The sequence below is a fragment of the Pleurodeles waltl genome, chromosome 6 (genome assembly GCF_031143425.1).
Source record: "Pleurodeles waltl isolate 20211129_DDA chromosome 6, aPleWal1.hap1.20221129, whole genome shotgun sequence".
Taxonomy (NCBI): Eukaryota; Metazoa; Chordata; class Amphibia; order Caudata; family Salamandridae; genus Pleurodeles; species Pleurodeles waltl.
The window spans coordinates 1,400,203,371-1,400,222,764 of record NC_090445.1 but is presented as its reverse complement, the minus strand read 5'-3'; positions in this window follow the sequence as shown (position 1 = coordinate 1,400,222,764).

Here is a 19,394-nt window from a genome sequence, read left to right as displayed (position 1 = left end):
AGCAAAATGATGTCTGGTAAATATTGTGAGCATCCACCGTGGAATTATGATAGACATCCTTGCCATAATGGTAACCCTTATTGCGGCCAACCCTGGCTAATTTTTGCCCCTGTATATTAAGGAATTCCATGGAATATCGTGGACCCTTGGATTCATAATCACCACCACTGGCAAATTGGTGCCTGTATCATATTGTGGTCCTTACAGAGGCCAACACTGGTCTAAGGGAAGTCTTGAGGGCATCCTTGGTATGTCCTCCATCCTCTTGTTTTTTGCCACACCTGGCATAATGGTAGTGATTGCATATTGGGTGTATCCTTAGCATATTTTGACTCTTATGGGGCCATCTCAGGCATAATGGTGACTGTGGTATAGTGTGAACAAACTTGGCATGCTGTTCCCCCTCTTGGTATTCTGGTTTCCACCCCTAGTATAATGATGTCATCCATGGTGAGCATTACTGCTCACCCAAGGGTAGGTCGCTCCCCCTGCCGCTGCAGCTCCTCCAAGTTCCCGAGTTCCTGTGTTCCTGAGACCCACCTAACTGTAAGTACCCCCCTCCTCCCAGCCCCTCGCCCTGCCCCGCGCCACTCACCTTCTCTCCTGCTTCTTTTCCTCCTCTCTGTCTCTTCCTCCTCGCTCCCCCTCTGCAATCTTCTTCTGTGTTCTTCTGTTCTTCTCTTCTGTTCTTCTGTTCTTCCCTTCTGTTCTTCTGTGTTCTTCCGGTCTTCTGTGTTCTTCTTCTCTGTTCTTCTCGGTGCTTCTGTGTTCTTCTTCTCGGTTCTTCTCTGTTCTTCTCTGTTCTTCTCTGTTCTTCTGTTCTTCTGTTCTTCTGTTCTTCTGTCTTCTGTTCTTCTGTCTTCTGTTCTTCTGCTCTTCCGGTCTTCTGTTCTTCTGTCTTCTGTTCTTCTGTCTTCTGTTCTCCTGTCTTCGGCTCTTCTACCTCCTCCGTCTTCTTCCCCCGAGCCTGCCCTCCTGCTCCTTCCTCATCCCCCTCCCTCACTCGCCTCCCCCTCTCTCACCCCTAGCTAACCCGTTCGCTATCTACCTCCCTCACTCCTCCTATCTTCCTATCTCTCTAGCTCCCTATCTCACTATCTAACTCCCCCACTCTCCACCTCCTCCTACCTACCTATCTGTCTATCTATCTATTTCCCTATCTATCGACTTCTCTATCTATTTTCTCTATCTATTTCTCTATCTCTCCCCCCCTCCCGCCACCCCCTCTACTACCTATCTCCCTATCCTCTCACTCTACCTCTCTCCCTCATCCACCTCTACAACCCCCCCTCCCCTATCTTCACAACCCTACTCCTATCTCTCTCCCTAATCTCCAAACCTCCTAACACTCACCCTCCTCCACCCTAAACCCCCTCCCCCAGCTCCTCTCACTCTACCTGTCCCCCCCCCTCCCTCGCGCTTTCCCGCCGCGACCTCCTGCACGCCCCCGCCCCCCAGCTCCCATTCGCCCCCAGCTGACCCCTCCCCCCCCCTACCTCTTATGGCGGCCGCTGCGCGACTGCGCAGCGGGCGCGCCGGAGGCGTGCCAGAGGCAAGCCCGTCTGCGCCCGTCCGCGCCTGGCCCGCGCCCAGCGCCACGACCCCTGGTCCCCAGCTCCCCCAAGCCCCGCTGATCCGCTACGACCCCACCACCCTCCACGCCCTCAACCCAGGGCGCTCCAAAACCTGCTTCCTAGCTCACCCCAAACGCACCCATGGACCCTTCGCCTGCAACTCCTGCAAACGCATCTTCCACCACGCAACTACCACGACCACAAGCCCACGCGCCATCAACCACCTCAAGTGCATCCTGATCAACGCTCGTTCCGTCCACAAGCACGCCGTTGAACTTTGGGACCTCCTGGACTCCACAGCCCCGGACGTCGCCTTCATCACGGAGACATGGATGAACGCCTCCTCTGCTCCAGACATCGCTACCGCCATCCCCGAAGGCTACAAGATCTCCAGAAAAGACCGCACCAACCAAGTAGGAGGAGGTGTCGCCATCATCTTCAAAGACTCCATCAGCGTCACCACCTCCACCGAAGACCCCCCCCTCGCCGCTGAACACCTGCATTTTCAGATTCGCACCGACCCAAGGACCACCCTCAGAGGATCCCTCGTCTACCGTCCTCCCGGACCTCGCGCCTCTTTCAGCGACGCCATCGCCGACTTCATCTCCCCGCACGCCCTCGCCTCACCGGACTACATCCTCCTAGGCGACCTCAACTTCCATCTGGAACAAAACAACGACCCCAACACCACCACCCTGCTCGACAACCTCGCCAACCTCGGCCTCAAACAACTGGTGAACACCGCCACCCACATCGCCGGACACACGCTCGACCCTATCTTCTCCGCCAGCAAACACGTCTTCTTCAGCCACACCTCTGCCCTACACTGGACCGACCACAGCTGCGTCCACTTCACATTCCGACGCGAGACCTCCCACCTCCGCACTCAACCCACCCCTCGTCGACAGTGGAACAAGATCCCTGAAGAGCAACTCTTCTCCGCTCTCGCCGCCAACCAACCCACCCTCACCACCGACCCCAACGACGCAGCTCTCAACCTCACAAACTGGATCTCCAACTGCGCTGACAACCTTGCTCCCCTCAAACGCACGCATCGACAGACCAACACCAAAAAACCTCTCTGGTTCTCTGACACCCTCAAAGAATCAAAGAAAACTTGTTGTGCCCTTGAGAAGGCCTGGCGCAAGGACCACACCGCAGACAACATGACCGCCCTCAAGAACGCTACACGCGAACACCACCACCTGATCCGCACTGCCAAAAGGAACTTTTTCACCGACAGACTAGACAAAAACAGCCACAACAGCAGAGAACTCTTCAGCATCGTCAAAGAGTTCTCCAACCCCAGCGCCAGCGCCAACGCCGTCACGCCCTCACAGGATTTGTGCGAATCCCTTGCCACTTTCTTCCATCGCAAGATCAGCGACCTCCACGACAGCTTCGGACACCAGACCCAACCATACACCACTGAACCCGCTTCCCCGGACATCACCCTCAACAACTGGACCCACATGAACACGGAAGAAACCAAATCCATCATGAACTCTATCCACTCCGGCGCCCCTTCGGACCCCTGCCCGCACTTCATCTTTAACAAAGCCGACGACATCATCGCCCCGCACCTCCAGACCGTCATCAACTCTTCTTTTTCTTCTGCTACCTTCCCCGAATGCTGGAAGCACGCTGAAGTCAACGCCCTACTAAAGAAACCTACGGCTGACCCAAGCGACCTGAAAAACTTCCGCCCCATCTCTCTTCTACCTTTCCCAGCCAAGGTAATAGAAAAGACCGTCAACAAACAGCTGACCACCTTCCTGGAAGACAACAACCTGCTCGACCCTTCACAAACCGGATTCCGAACCAACCACAGCACGGAAACCGCCCTCATCTCAGTCACAGACGACATCAGAACCCTGATGGACAACGGTGAAACAGTCGCCCTCATTCTCCTCGACCTCTCGGCTGCCTTTGACACCGTCTGTCACCGCACCCTAATCACCCGCCTACGCTCCACCGGGATCCAAGGCCAGGCCCTGGACTGGATCGCCTCCTTCCTCGCTAACCGCTCCCAAAGAGTTTACCTCCCTCCGTTTCGCTCAGAACCCACCAAGATCATCTGCGGCGTACCTCAAGGCTCATCGCTCAGCCCGACACTCTTCAATGTCTACATGAGCCCCCTCGCCGACATCGTACGCAAGCACGACATCATCATCACCTCCTACGCCGACGACACCCAACTTGTACTCTCCCTCACCAAGGACCCTGCCAGCGCCAAGACCAACCTACAAGAGGGTATGAAGGACGTCGCAGATTGGATGAGGCTCAGCCGCCTAAAGCTGAACTCTGAAAAAACGGAAGTCCTCATCCTCGGCAACACCCCGTCCGCCTGGGACGACTCCTGGTGGCCCACGGCCCTCGGCACCGCACCGACCCACGCAGACCACGCCCGCAACCTCGGCTTCATCTTGGACCCTCTTCTCACCATGACCAAGCAAGTCAATGCCGTGTCCTCCGCCTGCTTCCTCACTCTCCGCATGCTCCGCAAGATCTTCCGCTGGATCCCCGCCGACACCAGAAAAACCGTGACCCACGCCCTTGTCACGAGTCGCCTGGACTACGGCAACACCCTCTACGCCGGGACCACCGCCAAACTCCAAAACCGCCTGCAACGCATCCAAAACGCCTCGGCCCGCCTCATCCTCGACGTACCCCGCAACAGCCACATCTCCGCACACCTGAGACACCTGCATTGGCTCCCAGTCAGCAAAAGGATCACCTTCCGTCTTCTCACCCACGCACACAAAGCCCTCCACAACAAGGGACCGGAATACCTCAACAGACGCCTCAGCTTCTACGTCCCCACCCGCCCCCTCCGCTCCGCTGGCCTCGCACTTGCTGCCGTCCCTCGCACCCGCCGCTCCACGGCGGGTGGGAGATCTTTCTCCTTCCTGGCGGCCAAGACCTGGAACTCCCTCCCCACCAGCCTCAGGACCACCCAGGACCACTCCGCTTTCCGGAGACTCCTAAAGACTTGGCTGTTCGAGCAGCGATAACCCCCCCTTTCCCCCCTAGCGCCTTGAGACCCGCACGGGTGAGTAGCGCGCTTTATAAATGTTAATGATTTGATTTGATTTGATGGTGGCAAGTTCTGCTATTATGGGGCCTTATCCAAGTATTACAAAAAAGTGATGGACGGAATGTGGAATTTTCAGCTCATCGTCAGTTGCCTACAAGAAAGGATGAGTGCTAGGTCTTTAAACCTGTCTGTCACTTTACGAGTAGTGCTATGGCTGTGGAAGCCCAGCAGGCATAGTTGTGGGGAGCATTCAATAGGCCTGGCCGTGACCTGAAGGACAACCTGCAGTACCAGCCCCAATAAGGGGCCAACTTAGAGCAGGACCAAATTATATGAAAAGCTGCATCCTCAGTGTCACACTGGGGCAGGCCAATGAGGCCCCAGGAACCATAGCATGGATATGACGAGGGGAGAGATACACCCAGTGCAAGAAAAAAAACTGGATCAATTTAAACCTATCATTATGAGATACCATGGAGGTGTAGGCCAGGGTCTTCTTCCAAGTTGAACCATCAAACGATGGCCCGAAGCCAAACATCCAACCCTGATACAACTGAGAAAAATCTACCTGTGCTTTCTTTAGTAGAGCTGTGTAAAGAAATGTAACAGCCTTCATTCTCCCCGTTGTGAGGAAGAGATAGCAGAGGCATTGATGCTTCCGAGGCTCCCTGGGCCCCTCCCTCCACCAGGCCCGGACCTTGCCCATCAAGGCCCCATAAAGTAGAAAGTGTTCAGCCTGGATACTATACATCTCTCTCAGGAATAATTCAGCCATTATAGTGAGCCCTGCTTCAAAATCATAATTGTATGCCAGGCCAGCTTCACAGATGTTGTCAATTCTGAGCAGTCCACAAGGACAGTTTGCAGGTATATGGGACCCATGTATGCTTCCTCTGCAGTGCCCTCGCCCAGATATGTCTTGCTGTCCTAATCAATACATTATCACAATGTACCACTGTTGTGGGGGTATGTTTCAACAAAATCCAGGACAAAAGAGGCCAAGAGTGCAGCCCTGGCTGCCCATGGCCCAAAGCATCCCAGATGAAAGATCGCCACTGAGCTACCCACTGCAACTGGGCGGCAAGGTAAAAAGCTCAAAGTCTGGACCAGCCATTCCCCCCTCATCCACTGGGAGTCGCAGAATCTGCAGGGCTACTCAACATCTTGAAGATTTCCAGTATAGTGTGAGAAAAATACTGTCCAATTCCCTAAAGAAAACTCTAGTGAGTTCCACTGATAGAGTTGCAAACAAGTAGAGGAGTTACAGCAAACTCACCATCTTAGAGATAGATACCCAGCCACTAATGGAGAGTGGGGGGGTACTCCAAAATGCAACCAAATGTTTCAAGGCAGCAAAGGCCCTAAAAATATCACCTTCAAAGAGCAGCTCCACTGACCTGTGGATGGCTACCTCCAAATAACGAATACCAGTTAACATCAAGACCCGACAGCTCTCCGAACATCGACAGAGTCACAATTGCTCGTTCTCAGTCATCTCACCACTCATATACAATAGCATATCGACCGCATATAAGAGAATATAGAGACAATCCGCCGCAAACTGCAGCCCCTGGTAGTGTCCACCCTGCAGTACAGAAAGCACAAAGGCCCATATTTATACTTTTTGATGCAAAACTGTGCAAATGCAGTTTTGCGTCAAAAAGTATAGCGCCGGCTTGCGTCATTCAAGAGTGCCAGCTGGGTGCCAAATTTATGGAATCCCGCAAGCCGGCGCAAAGGGTGGGCTAGCTTCTGGGAAAATGACGTTAGCCGGGTGGGGGTGGCGGAATGGGGGAAGGGGGTTTTGCACCCAAAAATAACACTAGGCTGGTTAGAGACCAAAAAAATTTCCTTAACCAGCCTAGCGTCATTTCCTGATGCAAAACCATATCACATGACTCACATGACTCCTGTCTTATAAAAAACAGGAGTCATGCCTACCACCCCAATGGCCAGCCCAGGGGACAAGGGTCCCCTGGACATGACCACTGCCCACAGTTCTTTGTGGAGGGGCCCATTTCAGGGCCAACAATGGCACTTTAAAAATATTTTTAAAATACTTACCTATACTTACCCTACTTACCTGGGATGGGGTCTCCACATCCACTGGTGTCCCTCTGATGTGGGTAGGGGTGTTCCTAGTGCTTGGAGTGGGCACCTGTGGGCTCTTTCTATGGTGTTTGACCATGGAAATGGGTCCACGGGTCCCCTAACGCCTGCCCTGACCCAGGCATTAAATAATGGTGCTAAGCAGGCTTAGCGCCATTATTCAGGCCCACCTCCCCTCCGTGCACCTTTTTTGCACAGGAGGATAAATAAGGCGCTAGGGACTTTGAGTAATTTTTTGGACGGGAACGCCTGCCTTGTATCTCATTGATGCAAGGTGGTTTCACACATCCAAAAAATGACCTTAACGCCAGACGGGTCTAGCGTCATAAGATATGTATGGAGTTAAGTTTGCGCTGAACTTGCGTAAAAAACGATGCTAATTCAGTGCAAAGATAGTATAAATATACCCCAAAGGGCTTCATAACCCAGGCAAATAGCAGAGGGGACAGCGGACAGCCCTGCCTAGTGCCCTGCTCGACCGTGCAGGCATCCAATATCACTGATCTTGTTCTGACACTCAACTCGGCAGGGTATATAACAGCCTAGTCCATTAGGCAAACTGAAGCCCGAATCCCATTTCAAGTAAGGTGGCATATAGAAACTCCCAGTGGAGGGATTCAAATGCTTTTCTGATAACACTAGTGAGTTCAGTGGAAGGCGCTCACATATGTCCAGTATATATGCTTGTGTATATTAGTCAGGGTGCTATGGATGGGGATGAACCCCATTTGATTGGGATGTATCAATTTACCGGCATGAAGCAAAATTCTATTCGGCAGGATCTTGCTCAGGATTTTGTAATCCACATTGAGCATAGAAAAGGGGCAGTAAGAATCAGCTAGCCCAGGGCCTATGTCCTGCTTAGGAAAAGGTACGATTTTGGATTCTCGCAAGGAAGGCGGGAATGGGAGCAGACAAAACATCATAGCCCCTGTTAAAGACATCCACTAATTTAGGGGCCAAGGCCGTAGTGTAGGTGGAGTAAAACTCTGTAGGAAACCCATTCGATCTGCGGACCTTGCCCGAGGCCATCTACTTAATCGCACCCACACTTCCTCAACAGAGATGTCCTCTCCAAGCCGCTCTGCCAAACTGGGGTCCAGGAACAAAGTTGAGAAATCTACTACATACTGCAGTACGTCCACCTAATTAACCACTGTACCAGAAGAGTATAACTTGCAATAATACTGAGTAAATGCAGCATTCATTTCTTCCTGTGTGAACACATCCTGACCACCTGAATCTCAAATCTGGAAAATAGTGTGCCCCCTGGTCTCCTCCCTGAGGAGCCAAGCCAGCATGTTCTCTAACTCATCCCTGTCTGCATGGGCCCGCATCATATAGGCTTTGTAATCACACTGCCTCAAGCGTTCTACCAGGGCAACCAATTTCTCTCTTTCAGCAAAGATCCACTCCCTGCCCTCTGTCGTCTCACCCTATTTCAGGGGCAAACTGTGCAGTACCTCCTCCTGCTGCCTCATTTCAGTGTACAGTTAACTGCGGATGCCCAGCTTACTGCAGATACAATAAGTCTGCACAACTACTTTCAGGGCCTCCCACTCAATCCCCACTGATGACAGTGTCCCTCTTTTATCCAGCCAATAATTATAAATTACCTCTTGAAGTGAGTCCCAGAAAGCCGGGTCTTCGAATAGAGCAGGATCCAACTGCCAGGTTGTGACACATGACCTACGGTTTATGATCAGAATGTGCCCTTGCTGAATACTCAACATCCACCACTCACTCATCCCATACACTATGTCACAACAAAGCACCCCATCCAAGAGAACAACTAAATCATGCAGGCCGAACGAAAGGAGTAGGCCTGAGCCCTAGGATTTCATGTCCTCCAAAATTCAATGAGACCATACTGCTGAATTCAAGTATGAAATTTCCCTGCCAGTTTATGCGCAAGTGATGACCGTAACAGGGGATGAGACCTGTCTAAATTAGGGTCTGCCACACAGTAGTTGAGGCCCTCCCCAATTATCTTTGGGTAAGGTAGTGCTGCCAACAGAAGGGGAATCAGACTTGTCATAAAGGATTGCTGGTCTGTATTTGGGGCATAAAGATTAAGCAAAGCAACATCCCTGCTGTTCAAACGGCCCAACACCAGCACATAATAACCCTCAGGGTCAACAATCGCCTCCTACAAGTGGAAGGGTTCTCCAGGTCTGATCCAGATTAGTGAACCCTTGCAAATGCAGAGTAATTAGAACTGCCCCATCCACCTCTTACGGAGAGCCCTGCCCTTGGAGTCTGTCAGATGTGTCTCCTGACGAAATGCTACCTGTGTCTCCTGGGTTTTTTATGAACTTCAAAACATTGTAGCGTTTGGAAGGTGTGGTCAGCCCCAGCACATTTTATTGTGTGCCTGTTGGAGAAGAAGTCCCTGTCTGGAAAATGAAGCAAGCAGGCCACCACTTGGCAGTGGGGCCGCCAGTAGGGACACCCGGGCTGGAAATCTGTTTGCACTCCAGTACATAGAACTTGGACATGCCATCTAGGGTCACAACCTCCTGGAGCCAGCCTTCCACAAAACTAAGTATGGACCCCCAGCACCACTCTCTCAGGTAGTCCAATGACCCTAATTTTGTTGCAAAGGGCACTACCCTCTTGATCATCTAGCTTGGCCACCAATCGACGGATGTGGGCCTCTAAGCCTGTAAGACAGTGCCCATATTCAATGTCTCTGGCATTACGGTTTGGACTGAGGCTGCAAAGGCGGACACCTGCTCCAACATATTCTTAGAATCTTCCTGAATGAGGCCCAGTTCTTGTTCTCCAACTGTTTTCAAGTGGAATCACTCTCCACCAACAGTTTGTCAAACTTGCTGTTGAGTTGTGAGGCCTCCCCTCCTCCAGCACCCTGCTTGATCCTCTCCAGGGGCACGCCCACGGAGGCATCTTCTTTAGATCTCTGGGAGTGACCCAAGGCATAGTTAAACAGGGAAGTTCAAACAGCAACAGGGCCCAGAAACCAGTGGATAGAAACAGCACATCCAGAAAGTATAGTATTGGCAGCTGCATCCAAGGCGAGAGTAATGGGCATAGTAGGGTCAGCAGGATCCAATGTTACCACTGGGATTGTGGCCACACAGATGGTCAACAGTCCTGAGGCATAGCGATAGTGTCACACACTGTGAGTTCCTCAGGCGTGTCTCTAGTGTCTTCCTCCCAGGCAGTTCAACCAGGCACAACCAGCAACTCGCAGCCCAGCCCCACCAACTGGCCAGTGAATCAGGGGACCTATAGGCTGCAAAGAAGAGTCATCTCCTGGCCCGCCAACTGCCGCCACAGAGCAGGGCACCAATAAATGTTCACCACAGGGCGCGACTCACCACCACTTACTCCAGTGGGATGTACCCAGGTAGTCCCACTAGTCTACCAGGAGCATTGGGGCAGCCAGTAAATGAGGGGGGGAGGCTGAACGCCCCCTCGGACTCCTATGAGTTGTTTAGTAAAATATCTCTCCTTTAAAGCTGCAGGGCTACCCAGCTCAGCATTAGGGTACACAGCCCTCTTCACAGGGCTCAAGGGTCCAGTAAGATCAGTCAACAGGGCCACAGTCAATCAGGGAGGCAGCCCCCAACTTGCAATGCGCTGCCCCCAGTGCAGGCTGGGAGCACTCCAACCTGGGTTTCATAGGCTTTCATAGGCAGCCAAAGGGATCAAGCCAGGGGGGCCCTTTCCAATGGGAGGTGCAGTATGTGGTTATCCAGCTGCTCAACACCGGCTGGAGCCTGTTAGGGGCAACTACCGCCACAAAAAGTGCTGTTTCTGAAATTGCCATGCCAGGCTTGAGAGTCACAGGCTCAGAAGCAATGAGCGACATGGCGCCCGGTCACCGGATGCCATTTTGCCACCTCCGAAACAGCAATCGAGTCCAATGTTTACAGGCTCCTCACTGTTTACCCTTGTCTGTTGGGCCACCCGCCTGGGTGTTGACGATATGGGGTGGACTGGCATAGTCTAAAGCATGTGGGTGCTGGTGAGGGCTGGGGACTCACAATCTGGCAGAGGAGCTTGCTCACAATGCTGCTCAGGACATAGTGGCTAGCTGCACCCCCCTATTGTGAGCATCCTTGCCACTGAGGTTGACAATGTTAGCACTATAATGACCATCCCAGGCATAGTTGAGGTTTTCCCTGGCATAGTGGCGACTATCAGTGGCATTAGTTTAGTCCCGCCTTATGAGGAAAACATGCCATATTGTTTGGACCCTTATATTTATAGTGGCTTAATATGACCTAATGAGGGTCGTTTTAGGCACAGTAGTGTTTATCCGTGGTATAATGATCCTCAAATGACATCCTTTTCACATTACTTACCTTGTGGTGAGCATCTCTGGCATAAGGTGATCCTCTCTGATAAAGGATAGCCACCTCTGACTCGTCCTGCCATGTAGAGGTGATACATGGGCATGTGACAATGTATATGTCCATTTGGGCAGTACTACATGTGACAGTATTACATGTTAGCAACTGATAAACAAGACAACCTAATGTTTGGGTATTAAAATATTAAATTGCCTCTTTGGGAGAAAAGGTTATCAATTATTGTTTTATATTTTTGGAGGAGTTTGTCTATTCACCCTAATTGTAAAGTTGGTGGCTGGTTAGGAATGGATGTACTAAATGAAAAGAAAAAACATTGTTAAACCTGGTCTTCCCCCCAACTTTTTGCCTTACTCCTCCTATTCTTCCTGATTTTGTTTTTGTTGGCCTTAGGACGTTGTGCACTTTACCACTGCTAACTAGGGCTAGAGTGTTTGTGCCCTTTCCTTGGTGAAACTGTCTCACACTCAATTGGCTCATTTAATTTACTTGTAAGCCCCTAGTAAAAGGCTACTACCTGTACCCAGCTCCAACAACCTTGAATATGCCTGGCAAAAGGTTTATTTTGCCAAGTTGAATTGGCAGTTTAAACCTGCATACAGGCTGCAATGGCATAACTGAGACATCTTTTAAAGTGCTCCTTCAGTGGGTGGCACAATAAGTGCTGCAGGTCCACTAGTAGCATTTAATTTACAGGCCCTGGGTACAGGTAGTACCCCTTTACTAGGGACTTACAAGTAAAGTAAATGTGCCGACTGGATGTAAGCCAAGTGTACCACGACTAAGGTGTGAGAACAAGCACTTTAGCACTGGTAAACAGTGGGAGAGTGCAAAGAGTCCTAAGGCCAACTAGAACACATTTCAGCAAACAGGAGGGGAAAAAGTAAATTGTTTGGTAGAAGACCACACCAAAGGCTGCTAGGTCTAACAGTATGCAATTTCTTTCAAACTTTTCTTGTGGACAAGAACCTCACAACAAATTCCCTGGGGGTTGTTGGAGGATAATGTTCTCTCTCATGTCACATGCAATTTGGGAAAGGTATTTACACTTTACCACATTCAAAGTTTACCAACCTTCACAGTGAATCAATCAATATTGATATTAAGATCAGTCATTATAACAAACCAAAGAATTGATAAAGTTCTGCCCTTCACCCAAACTCTTCCTAAATGATTTATGTAGTGCTTAAAGATATTTAATATACTATTAAATGTCCTCGCTTTTAATCTGACAAAGTAGAGGAAATATGCTTTAAAGTAGATCATGAGAATGCTAGAAATAGCATGGTTTATACATAAATATTTTTTATTTGAACATTTTAGTTGTGCTGTGACATACCAAAGAGAAGTCCACTGCGGAATCTAGTGCAATGGAAAGTTGTTTTGTAAAATATCTTTCCTTTAAAGCTGAGATCATATTTCAGGAAGAAAGTTTTGCATTTTCCTGTAATTTTTAAGAAGTGTATTCCTTCAGTTCTCACCATAAAAAATTTACTGATGCATCATGCTTTAAGGGTACCAATTGCAGGACACATGGTTCATGTGTTTTGCACTGGCTACGTGCACAAAGTCTGTGACATGTTGGCATTACAGCAAATTGAGCAAACAGAATTAAAACAGTAATACCTTAATCGCTAAGTGCGAGTTACAAAAGGTGACTAGGGGCCAGATGTAGGAAAGGATTTGCAACTCGCAAACGGCAAAAACTGCCGTTTGCGAGTTGCAAATCGCATTTTCCTATGCAGAAATGCATTCTGCGAGTCGGACCGACTCGCAAAATGCATTTCAGAATCGCAAATAGGAAGGGGTGTTCCCTTCCTATTTGCGATTCCTAGTGGTATGCAATACCATTTGCGACCGCATATGCGGTCGCAAATGGTGTTGCAGTTACCATCCACTTCAAGTGGATGGTAACCCACTCGCAAATTGGAAGGGGTCCCCATGGGACCCCTTCCAGTTTGTGACTGGACCCAAAAAAATTTTTTCAGGGCAGGGAGTGGTCCAAGGGACCACTCCCTGCCCTGAAAAAATACCGAAACTAAAGGTTTCGGTTTTTTTTTTTAAGTGCAGCTCGTTTTCCTTTAAGGAAAACGGGCTACACTCAAAAAAAAAAAAAAAAATGCTTTATTTAAAGCAGTCACGAACATGGAGGTCTTGCTGACTACAGCAGGCCTCCATGTTTGCGAGTGCCCATAGTCGGTATGGGGCCGCAATTTGCGACCCACCTCATGAATATTCATGAGGTGGGTCATTGCGACCCCATACCGACTCGCAGACGGTGTCTGAGACACCGTTCTGCATAACATTTTGCGAGTTGCAAATAGCGAGTCGCTATGACTCGCTATTTACAACTCGCAAAATGTTTCTTTGCTACATCTGGCCCTGAGTGTTTTAAAACTTTAAACAAATATATATAGTGGTTTGTTAAGAGTCTTCCACAAGGCAGACATTCAATAGGTTTCACAAACGCGGCAAGGTAGGGTATTAGTACACGCATTGCAGTCAAGCTGAAGTGTATACAATTTAAGCCATGACCTTACACTTAGCCGTATTTTTCCACACATTGCCTATCCCTCACATTTTTCCGGTATTGTTCCACCAGATGTCATGGACATCATGCAGGGATGGCAACAGCTATTCCTTGCTGCACCTTTGTATTCTTAGCACAGCCCTTTCTACCCCTGATCTCAGGGACTCTTTGAAGAATTTTCAGTACATTTTGGCTTAGCCAAAGGTCTTAGGTAGAAGGTTAAGGTATTATGGTCCGTGGGTGATGAATTTGTGGCCCTGTGCTCAAATTAAACTTGATTATAGCTTTTAATTTTGACAACATTTTTATTAAGTTGTGAAACCACCTGGGAGAAGACAAGTGCATCTGCATAGCACTATCACTTTACAATCAACTGCTTGACAGACAACAACCCCAGACCATTATATGTGCCCCATCTCCACCATATCTTGTGTTTGTGCAGACATCCTTGTGCAGCATATATGGGCTTTCCCATTTGGGTGCACCAGTCTACTTGTGCCCTCCATTTTATTAGGGACGTGCCATTTGGGGAGTTTCATTTCCGGGGCAACGTCTCACTTAGCGACCAATGTGGCGATGCACACAAGCGTAGATCAGTCAAGGGTCCGTCCATCTCTTCAAGCATACCCAAGAGGGCGACCCTGGGAGTTAGTTCAAGGTCTCAGTCCAAGACTCCTGAGAGTATGCGCTGTATTTGCTGCCAATATGGTGAGAAGGATAGGCAGTTCCAAATCATGTGGTAGAAGTCAGTTGGGGTAGTAGAGCAGCAAAATCAAGCAGATTGGGTGATACTGCCACCACAATGTAGGCAATAGGGGTGAGATATGTCGTATATGCAAAATTCAGTTGAATCAACCAGAGGCAAATGGAAATAGCCAACGTGCGCGAGGCTAACTTCACCTCTCTCCAGTCTGCCTCATCGAGTTCGCCAATTCAGGCCTCCCAGCTGAGTTTAAGTGTGTCAGATCAATGTGGGGTGTTCGCTATGAGCGAGCGATAGATTTGGGATAGGGCACCTTTACCAATACACCACATGAGCAGTTTGACCTCAAGGGGGCTAAAGCCAGGAATGTCAGTGTCAGGAGGGATGTTAGCTATGACTGTGTGGCTCGGTTGTAGGTATTTGTGGAATTCTGTCTGATTAAGGTTATATCAGTCTTGAAAAGTCAATATATGTCTCCATCCAAAAATCTCCAGGGACTGTAATACCTGTCACATCCCACTTGTAGAAGCCATCCGCCCGGCTGTGCCCTCAGAGGGGAAGTCATCCCAGTCAGACTACAGCTCCAGCCCAGAAATCTCCAACAAAAGAAGACCACGAAAGTGATGTTTGTGTATCACACACCGTATAGAACATCCAGGATGCGGTCAAGCCTTAGGGAAGCATGTTCCCCTTGATAGGTTGGGTCATCCCATCTGCCACTTAGCCAGTCGTTAACGACAACCAGCTGGAAGGCCTGGTATATTGGAAGACCACCTGCCCCAGCCCGCTGTCGTACAATTTGTGGAAGGTCGCCCGACCAGAGGAAGGATTGGATGGTGGACTTGAGTGTGCGGAACCAGTGCGGGGAAATCAGGAGTGGGAAGTGTTGAAATGTATATAGGAAGCGAGGAAGAATCATTATTTTGAAGAGGGCGATACAGCCCATCATTTGCAAGGGAAGCTATGTCCACTTTTGAATGTCACTTTTCATCTTGGACACTAAAGGGGTCAGGTTGAGGTGTCTCGTGAGTTCGGGGAGAAGGCAGATGTGAAACCCAAAATAGTTGAAGGAGAGATGCCTCACCGGGATATCGGACTGCCATGCATCGCCTCTAACCGGAACCAATACAGAATTGGATGTATTGACTTGGAGGCCAGAGGCTTTGCTGAATAATGTGAGGAGTTCCAGACAACGAGATCCTGAGAGGTCAGGGTCGGCCAGGAACAGTAGGACATTGTCCGCGTAAGAGCGGCCCTTTTTTCTGGCCCCTCATTTCATGATCTCCTGCAGAGTGAATAATCTGTGCTAGGGGTTGTATCATGATGGTGAATAATAAGGGAGACAGGGGTCAGCCCTGATGTATGCCCCTGCGAATAGTGAAGCGGGCTGAGATGGAGCCATTGACCCAGACTTGCGCGAAGGTCTGGTGACAGAGGGTGCTGATAAGGCTTTTCATATATCTCCCTAGTTCAGTGCGCTTGAGGACCGCCTCGAGAAAAGACCAGTCTACTGTTGAGTACAGTCATATGATTTCTAAAAATCTACAAGGTGTACCGCTGCTGGGGGATGGGAGGCATCTAGCCGGGAGACTGCCACCTGAACCCTTCTGATACAGAGTCTCGTGCTGTGGCCAGGCATGCAGCGGCATTGATCATGGTGAATGAGGTATGGTAGAGCGGATTATTGCAGTCAGTTAGCCAGGATTATGGCATAGAGTTTAAGTTCCGTATTAATTAAGGGGATAGGTCTGTACGATGAGCAGGGTGTCCTGCTTTAGGGATAACTACGATAGAAGCTAGTTTAAGTCCAGATGGGAATGCTCCTTTTTCAGCCTCTTTGGTATAAAGTTGGAGTAGGAATGGGGTCAGCTCACTGTGGAACCTTCGGTAGTACTCAGCGGGAAACCAGTCTGGACCAGGGGTCCTATTAAGCATAGGGCGCACTTTGTCTGTCTGCGCCACGACGCACCTCAAAATAGACGTGCTCGATGAAAATGGAGCTTGCACTTTTAAGAGGGATTAGAGATCTCCTTGCAGGCGAGTGCAGTGAGTGACTGCGCCTGCCTGCAAAGGGATGTCTGGGGAGTCCTTAGGACCCCTTTATCCCCTTCCAAGGGGCTGCCATTAGGGGGTACACTGACATGCCCCATGCAAATGAGGAAACACCCTCTGGTGATAACACTGGTGCTATATCTGCGCCAGTGCTATCGGTATTACAGAAGGTGCCACACAAGTGTCTGCAGCCCCATCTGTAATACCAAATTGCCCCGGGGACACGCAAAGTAGGCACAAACGCCCGTTGCAGCCCCGGGTCACTCTATGTAATATGGCCCCAGGAGTCTTGCCAGAGGACAGATCAGATAGGGCAAAGTTAATTTCATCCGTAATGTGTTGGTCCAACTCACGGGCTAGGGAGGGAGGGGATTGTAGATAGTGGGATGTTGGGCAGCAGTGGGTGTTCAACCTCCTGGTGGGAGTCAATGACTACAGGCATAGAGGTCTTGATAGAAGGCTGCAAAGATACGAAAGATGTTGGGGGTGTAGTATACGACAGCTGGCCCTGCTGTCAAAAAACATTTTACGGTGGTCAGACAACCACAGTACTGCCTGGTCACAGTATTATTCGTGCACCCTATTAAGGATGGGGCAACCATGAACGGTCTTCCCTCCATAGTGTCCTCGGCGGGAAATCTAACAATGGTCAGACAAGCAGGGTAAAAACTCTCTGTACATCAAGGTAATTGACTTCTTATTTTACTGAATGATGTTTCTGCTTTTGAAGGTTTTTTTTTTTGGTAAAACAAAACTGAATGTTGAGATTGTGAATAAAACATCGTGTCTGCTCAGCATTTATCAGTGCCTTCAGTGCATCTGTCGGATCAGCTAATGCTGGATTTGTTCAGGAGCTTGAATCTCCTCCCCTCGATCTTAGAGTTGATTTTTACATTGAGATACAATTATTATTTGACTGCTTTACCTCTATTATTCTTCAGGCATATTTTAGTATTTACTTGCTTGCCTGAGATTTCACTGAGGAGATCGAAATTTGGGACCCTGCGGTCACTTTCGGATCACCGAAAATGTTAAACAAGATGTGAGACCAGTAGGATTACGTTGTGCTTCTTCCTTAAACATCGTTTCCTAGCATATTTACCCACTTCAAATCCCTTTCTGCGTACTGAAGTGTGTGCCACAAACCTTCTCAGTGTGTAATAAGATTGCATGCCGCGTGCACACCTGGTGTCTCTTGTATTTGCAATAGAGATGCCAAAATTCGATACATTGCTTTCATTGTGGGTAGACTGACATGTGGTTCATCAAATTGTTTTTCTTTATTGCTTTGTATAGCACTCACTGCAAAACTGCCTCTGGGTTCTTGAGAAAGCATGCAACAGCCTGTCGCATTCTCAGGCAAAACACACATTGCATTTATATTTACAAACATTTCATATAAAAAGCATTGGCTCCAAGGGTCTTGTGACAACATGGGGACAAATAAGGATGGAGAGTTGATGTTATATAGACCACCTCCTTAGGCACAATATGTGTCAGGTGACTGGTTTCATATTTCATAGTTTGATGCATTAAACCTTTTCAGTCCGTTGTGTGTTAGTGATGTATTTATGTACATTTCTGTTGTGGCTTGGGTTTCGTGTTAGAAGATGCTCTTTAGTTTGTCTCCAAAGAACATAAAGATTACAAAGGTTATATCCATGGGTATGTTGATTGTGAGCCATAATATGATTACTGTACTGCAGCTATTAAGCCGGCTCATGTTTTGAGTTTTGTGTGTGACCAGTAGGTTGCTTCCTCTGGAGTATAGTGTATAGGAGGGCTGACTCTTTATGATCTTACTTTGGTGGTTTTACAGTGCGGGTGTTTTTAGGCAATTGACAGAAGTGTACTGAATTTTCACTATGATTCTTGCCTGCGGTGCAAGTTGAAATTGGGGTTCTACTAGTTTTTGTTGCTATTCCAGATCTGTTGTGTTCTGCTGTCTGTTGGACTTTATGAAGTTTATCTGGTATACCTATAGGGTAGTACTCCAGTCGAGACACATGTTTACTAGCATAGGGCTATCGTGAAACTACTCTGTGGGATTAAGAATTGCAAGGTGTGTTTAGGAGTTTCAAGCGAATGAAGGTTGGGTTTATTGTGGATCCTACTTCACTGCTTAACCTGAGACCAGTATCCCACATTCTGCTCATGTGCAGGAGTAGAGTCTATTGTCCTCACTTGTTTTGGCATGCGTTTAGATGCTCAACCCATTGAGTTTGCGGCTTGTGCATCCCATCCTAATCTCGGGCAGTGGATACAGCAACAGTTTCTCCTCCCCTGAAATTCATTGGTATATTTGCAAGCCATCAGCATAGGAATGTAAGTGGATGTTTTGAGAGCACATCAGGTGTACGAGGGTTTAGTGTAAATGCAGAATAGTAAGCAACAAACAATGAAAGCATTTGGTAACCTGCTATGATCTGTTTTTTTGGGGAGTGTTGGTCCCCTAGTCTTACTCTCTGACTGTAGTTGGAAAGGAAGAATTTGAACCACTTGACTGCTGTGTCTCAGACACTGGCTACTGACTGAATAAAATGGATGAGGATTGTGTGGTCTGCTAGTTCGAAGGTGGTTGATGTATCAAAGTGGATCAGAATGTTTAGTGAACACCTGCCTGCTAGCAGGAGTATGCTGTCCCAGATAATGGCTAGGGCAGTGTCTGTGCTGTGCCTTGGGTGGAACCTGGACTCCTTGATGTCCCACTGTGAAATCTAATGTTCTTTTTCTCAGGCATTTGAGAGCCATGGGAGTGTGGTTTTGGGGACGTGGTAATTTGGGCCTCCAGGATCTAGGCTGTTTTGTTTGAGTTTTGAAATCACTCGTGTGTTTTAGACATCCATCAACATTTCTAGCTCTGAGAGAGCTGTTTATAAAGATGAATAATGAAATAGTCAGAGTTTTGGCATTGGCAGCTGCAAAGGCAACTGGAAATGGATTGCTTGGGTTTTTGCTGGGCCTTAGGACTTTCTGCAGTTGGAGAATTTCTGCTGGGCTGGCTGGGTCGTTTGAATTTGAAGCTGTGGTTTGTGAGGACAATGTTTTTTGG